This window comes from Arachis stenosperma, chromosome 5 (genome assembly GCF_014773155.1).
Source record: "Arachis stenosperma cultivar V10309 chromosome 5, arast.V10309.gnm1.PFL2, whole genome shotgun sequence".
Classification (NCBI taxonomy): Eukaryota; Viridiplantae; Streptophyta; class Magnoliopsida; order Fabales; family Fabaceae; genus Arachis; species Arachis stenosperma.
In genome coordinates this window covers 66966872-66972889 of record NC_080381.1, presented here as the reverse complement: position 1 = coordinate 66972889, position 6018 = coordinate 66966872, and the positions used below count along the sequence as shown (strand labels likewise).

Here is a 6018-nt window from a genome sequence, read left to right as displayed (position 1 = left end):
TCAATCACAGCCTTTGCTGTGGCTAGGAAGGGTCTGCCAAGGATGATGGATTCATCCATGCACTTCCCAGTCTCTAGGATTATGAAATCAGTAGGAATGTACTGGTCTTCAACTTTAACCAGAACATCCTCTACAAGTCCATGGGCTTGTTTTCTTGAGTTGTCTGCCATCTCTAATGAGATTCTTGCAGCTTGCACCTCTAAGATCCCTAATTTCTCCATTACAGAGAGGGGCATGAGGTTCACACTTGACCCTAAGTCACACAAGGCCTTCTTGAAGGTCATGGTGCCTATGGTACAAGGTATAGAAAACTTCCCAGGATCCTGCCTCTTTTGAGGCAGTTTCTGCCTAGACAAGTCATCCAGTTCTTTGGTGAGCAAGGAAGGTTCATCCTCCCAAGTCTCATTTCCAAATAACTTGTCATTTAGTTTCATGATTGCTCCAAGGTATTTAGCAACTTGCTCTTCAGTAACATACTCATCCTCTTCAGAGGAAGAATACTCATCAGAGCTCATGAATGGCAGAAGTAAGTCCAATGGAATCTCTATGGTCTCATTTTGAGCCTCGGATTCCCAAGGTTCCTCATTGAGGAACTCAGAGGAGAGTGGTGCACGCCCACTGGGGTCTTTCTCAGTGGCGTCTTCTTCCTCTCTTTCCTCTCCATATTCGGCCATGTTGATGGCCTTGCACTCTCCTTTTGGATTTTCTTCTGTATTACTTGGGAGAGTACTAGGAGGGAGTTCAGTAACTTTCTTGCTCAGCTGACCCACTTGTCCTTCCAAATTTCTGATGGAGGACCTTGTTTCATTCATGAAACTTTGAGTGGTCTTTATTAGATCAGAGACCATTGTTGCTAAGTCAGAAGTATTCTGCTTAGAACTCTCTGTCTGTTGCTGAGAAGATGATGGAAAAGGCTTGCCATTGCTAAACCTGTTTCTTCCACCATTATTGTTATTGAAACCTTGTTGAGGTCTCTCTTGATTCTTCCATGAGAGATTTGGGTGATTTCTCCATGAAGAATTGTAGGTATTTCCATAGGGTTCTCCTAGGTAATTCACCTCTTCCATGGAAGGGTTCTCAGGATCATAAGCTTCTTCCTCAGATGAAGCATCCTTTGTACTGTTTGGTGCATTTTGCATTCCAGACAGACTTTGAGAAATCAAATTGACTTGTTGAGTCAATATCTTGTTCTGAGCCAATATGGCATTCAGAGTGTCAATCTCAAGAACTCCTTTCTTCTGACTAGTCCCATTGTTCACAGGATTCCTTTCAGAAGTGTACATGAATTGGTTATTTGCAACTATTTCAATCAATTCTTGAGCTTCTGCAGGCGTCTTCTTCAGATGAAGAGATCCTCCAGCAGAGCTATCCAAGGACATCTTAGATAGTTCAGAGAGACCATCATAGAAAATACCTATGATGCTCCATTCAGAAAGCATGTCTGAAGGACATCTTCTGATTAATTGTTTGTATCTTTCCCAAGCTTCATAGAGGGATTCTCCATCCTTCTGTCTGAAGGTTTGGACTTCCACTCTAAGCTTACTCCATCTTTGTGGTGGAAAGAACTTTGCCAAGAAGGCATTGACTAGCTTTTCCCAAGAGTCCAGGCTTTCTTTAGGTTGAGAATCCAACCATATTCTAGCTCTGTCTCTTACAGCAAAAGGGAATAGCATCAGTCTGTAGACCTCAGGGTTAACCCCATTAGTCTTGACTGTGTCACAGATTTGCAAGAATTCAGCTAAAAACTGATGAGGATCTTCCATTGGAAGTCCATGGAACTTGCAATTCTGTTGCATTAGAGAAACTAATTGAGGCTTAAACTCAAAGTTGTTTGCTCCAATGGCAGGGATAGAGATGCTTCTCCCATAGAAGTCGGGAGTAGGTGCAGTAAAGTCACCCAGCACCTTCCTTGCATTGTTGGCATTGTTGTTGTTTTCGGCTGCCATGGGTTCTTCTTCTTTGAAGAATTCGGTCAGGTCCTCTAAAGAGAGTTGTGCTTTGGCTTCTCTTAGCTTTCTCTTCAAGGTCCTTTCGGGTTCAGGATCAGCTTCAACAAGAATGTCTTTGTCTCTGCTCCTGCTCATATGAAAGAGAAGAGAAAAAGAAAATGTGGAATCCTCTATGTCACAGTATAGAGATTCCTTGAAATGTCAGAGGAAAAGAGAAATAGAAAGAAGAAGGAGAAGAAGAATTCGAACTTTAATTAGATAAGGTTCGAATTGTGCATTTAGAAGGAGTGGTACTCCATAAATAGAAGGATGTGAGAAGGAGGGAAGAGGATTTTCGAAAATTCAATTAAAAGATTTTGAAAACATTTTGAAAATTTGATTGATAATTTTCGAAAATTGAAAGTGGAAGAGAAATCAAGTGATTTTTGAAAAAGATTTTGAAATTAGAAACTAAAAAGATTTGATTGAAAACTAATTTGAAAAAGATATGATAAAAAAATATGATTGAAAGGTTATTATCTTAAAAAGATGTGATTGAGAAGATATGATTTGAAAACCATTTTAAAAGATATGTTTTGAAAATTATTTTAAAAGATTTGATTTGGAAAATTAGTGACTTGCCTAACAAGAAAAGATATGATTCAAACATAAAACCTTCCTTAACAGAAAAGGCCAAAAAATGTTCAATCAAATCATTAATTGTTAGTAAGTATCTTTGAAAGGAAAGAAATTAATTTTGAAAACATTTGATTGAAAAGATTTGATTTGAAAAAGATTTGATTTTGAAAAACTTGAAAAAAATTGATTTGAAAACAAAATCTTCCCCCTAGCACCATCCTGGCGTTAAACGCCCAGAATGGTATACATTCTGGCGTTTAACGCCCAAAATGCTACCTCTTTGGGCGTTAAACGCCCAACCAGATGCCCTGGCTGGCGTTTAAACGCCAGTCTGCCTTCTTCACTGGGCATTTTTGAATGCTCAGCTTTTTCTGTATAATTCCTCTGCAGTGTGTTCTGAATCTTCAATCCCTTGTATCATTGACTTGAAAATACACAAATTAAAAATATTTTTGGATTTTTAATAATTAAAATGCAACAAGAATCAAATAACAATGCATGCAAGACACCAAACTTAGTAGTTTGTATACTACTGACACTAATGAACTGAAAATGCATATGAGACACACAAAATACTCAAGTCAATAGAATTCAAAGATCAGAGCAAGTGAATCATCAAGAACATCTTGAAGATCACTAAGACATATGAATGCATGCAATTGACACCAAACTTAGGATGAGACACTAGACTCAAACAAGAAATATTTTTGAATTTTATGATTTTTTTTAATTTTTTTAATTTTTTTGTGTTTTTCGAAAATTAAGTGGAAAAAGAAGGTATCAAAATTCTTAATGAGAATTCCAGGAATCAGTGCAATGCTAGTCTAAGACTCCGGTCCAGGAATTAGACATGGCTTCACAGCCAGCCAAGCTTCCAAAGAAAGCTTCGGTCCAAAACACTAGACATGACCAAAGGTCAGCCAAGCCTTAGCAAATCACTGCTCCAAAAGCAAGATTGATACGAAATCAACAAGCTCTTGTGGTGATAAGTTGAAACCTCGGTCCAATCAGATTAGACATGGCTTCTCAGCCAGCCAGATTTCAACAAATCATCATGAAACTCTAGAATTCATCTTCAAGAATTTCGAAAAAAAATACCTAATCTAAGCAACAAGATGAACCGTCAGTTGTCCAGCCTGAACAATCCCGGGCAATAACACCAAAAATTTGATGTTGTTGCCGGATCTTGGCACTGATGTTACCAAAGGCTTGCTCAAAACTAGAACAATCCCCGGCAACGGCGCCAAAAACTTGGTGCGCGAAATTGTGAACTATACTTTTTCACAACTCTCATAATCCCTGGTAATGGCTCCAAAAACGTGGTAGCCCAATACCATGGCATTACACAACTTCGCACAACTAACCAGCAAGTGCACTGGGTCGTCCAAGTAATAAACCTTACGTGAGTAAGGGTCGATCCCACGGAGATTGTTAGTATTGAAGCAAGCTATGGTCATCTTGTAAATCTTAGTCAGGCAAACTCAGATATATATGGTGATGAACGAAAATAACATAAAAGATAAAGATAGTGATACTTATGTAATCCATTGGTAGGAACTTCAGATAAGCGCATGAAGATGCCTTCCCTTCCGTCTCTCTGCTTTTCTACTGTCTTCATCCAACCCTTCTTACTCCTTTCCATGGCAAGCTCGTATAGGGTCTCACTGTTGTCAGCAGCTACCTCCCATCCTCGCAGTGAAAGCTAATGCACACACTCTGTCACAGTGCTGCCAATCACCGGTGTGGTTCCCTCCCCTACCGGAATAGAATAACTCTTTTGCGTCTGTCACTAACGCCCAGTAGGTTACAGGTTTGAAGCACGTCACAGTCATTCAATCATTGAATCCTACTCAGAATACCACAGACAAGGTTAGACCTTCCGGATTCTCTTGAATGCTGCCATCAGTTCTTGCCTATACCACGAAGACTCTGATCTCACGGAATGGTTGGCTCGTTTGTCAGGCGAGCACTCGGTTGTCAGGCGATCAACCATGCATCGTGCAATCAGGAATCCAAGAGATATTCACCAAGCCTCAAATGCTTGTAGAACAAGAGTGGTTGTCAGTCACTTTGTTCATGAGTGAGAATGGTGATGGGCGTCAATCATCACCTTCATCATGTTGAAGAACAAGTGATATCTTGGATAAAGAACAAGCGGAATTTGAATGAAAGAACAATAGTAATTGCATTAATACTCGAGGTACAGCAGAGCTCCACACCTTAATCTATGGTGTGTAGAAACTCCACCGTTGAAAATACATAAGCATAAGGTCTAGGCATGGCCGAATGGCCAGCCTCCCAATGATCTAAGAACTAAAATGTCCAAAGATGATCTAGAGATCTAAAAGTGATCAAAAGATTTCTATACAATAGTAAAAGGTCCTACTTATAAGAAACTAGTAGCCTAGGGTGTACAGAAATGAGTAAATGACATAAAAATCCTCTTCCGGGCCCACTTGGTGTGTGCTTGGGCTGAGCAATGAAGCAATTTCGTGTAGAGACTCTTCTTGGAGTTAAACGCCAGCTTTGGTGCCAGTTTGGGCGTTTAACTCCCATTTGGGTGCCAGTTCCAGCGTTTAACGCTGGGATTCCTTGAGGTGACTTTGAACGCCGGTTTGGGCCATCAAATCTTGGGCAAAGTATGGACTATTATATATTGCTGGAAAGCCCAGGATGTCTACTTTCCAACGCCGTTGAGAGCGCGCCAATTGGGCTTCTGTAACTCCAGAAAATCCGCTTCGAATGCAGGGAGGTCAGAATCCAACAGCATCTGCAGTCCTTTTTGGTCTCAGAATCAGATTTTTGCTCAGGTCCCTCAATTTCAGCCAGAAAATACCTGAAATCACAGAAAAACACACAAACTCATAGTAAAGTCCAGAAAAGTGAATTTTAATTAAAAACTAATAAAAATATACTAAAAACTAACTATATCATATCAAAAACATACTAAAAACAATGCCAAAAAGTATACAAATTATCCGCTCATCAATATTATATATTATAAGCTTTAGAACTTTTGTGACACTTCGTTATCCTTTGTTTTACGGCTAGAGGTAAGGCTTAGGGTAATGGAGTGTTACATGTATGCTTTATTGACTTGTCTGCCATTTGTAGAGCTATTCTTGTGGACTTCATCTCTTGAATTTGTAGCTTCTTAATAGAGAGAGGTATGAAATTGATACTTACCCTTAATCATACAATGCTCTATCAAAGGTTGTGATTCTAATGATGCAGGGGATTTGGAAACTTCCAAGATGCTTTATTTTTCTAGGCAAATTTCTTTGATTTATTGCACTATCTTAAGTGGTCATTACCATTGTTTCATCCCCCTTTAATATCCTTTTATTGGATTGCAACTCCTTCATGAATTTTGCATAAAGAGGCATTTGTTCCAAAGCTTCTATGAATGGAATATTGATGTGAAGCTTCTTGAACACTTCCATGAATTTGA

The 6018-nt window shown here is 39.3% G+C and overlaps 1 non-coding gene across 1 annotated transcript; it reads left to right on the top strand.

Annotated features, from left to right (window-relative positions):
* Positions 1–1433: 1433 nt before the first annotated feature.
* Positions 1434–1541, top strand: LOC130984096 (small nucleolar RNA R71). The gene has a single exon (XR_009088053.1). It is a non-coding gene; the product is annotated as a small nucleolar RNA R71 (small nucleolar RNA).
* Positions 1542–6018: the final 4477 nt, after the last annotated feature.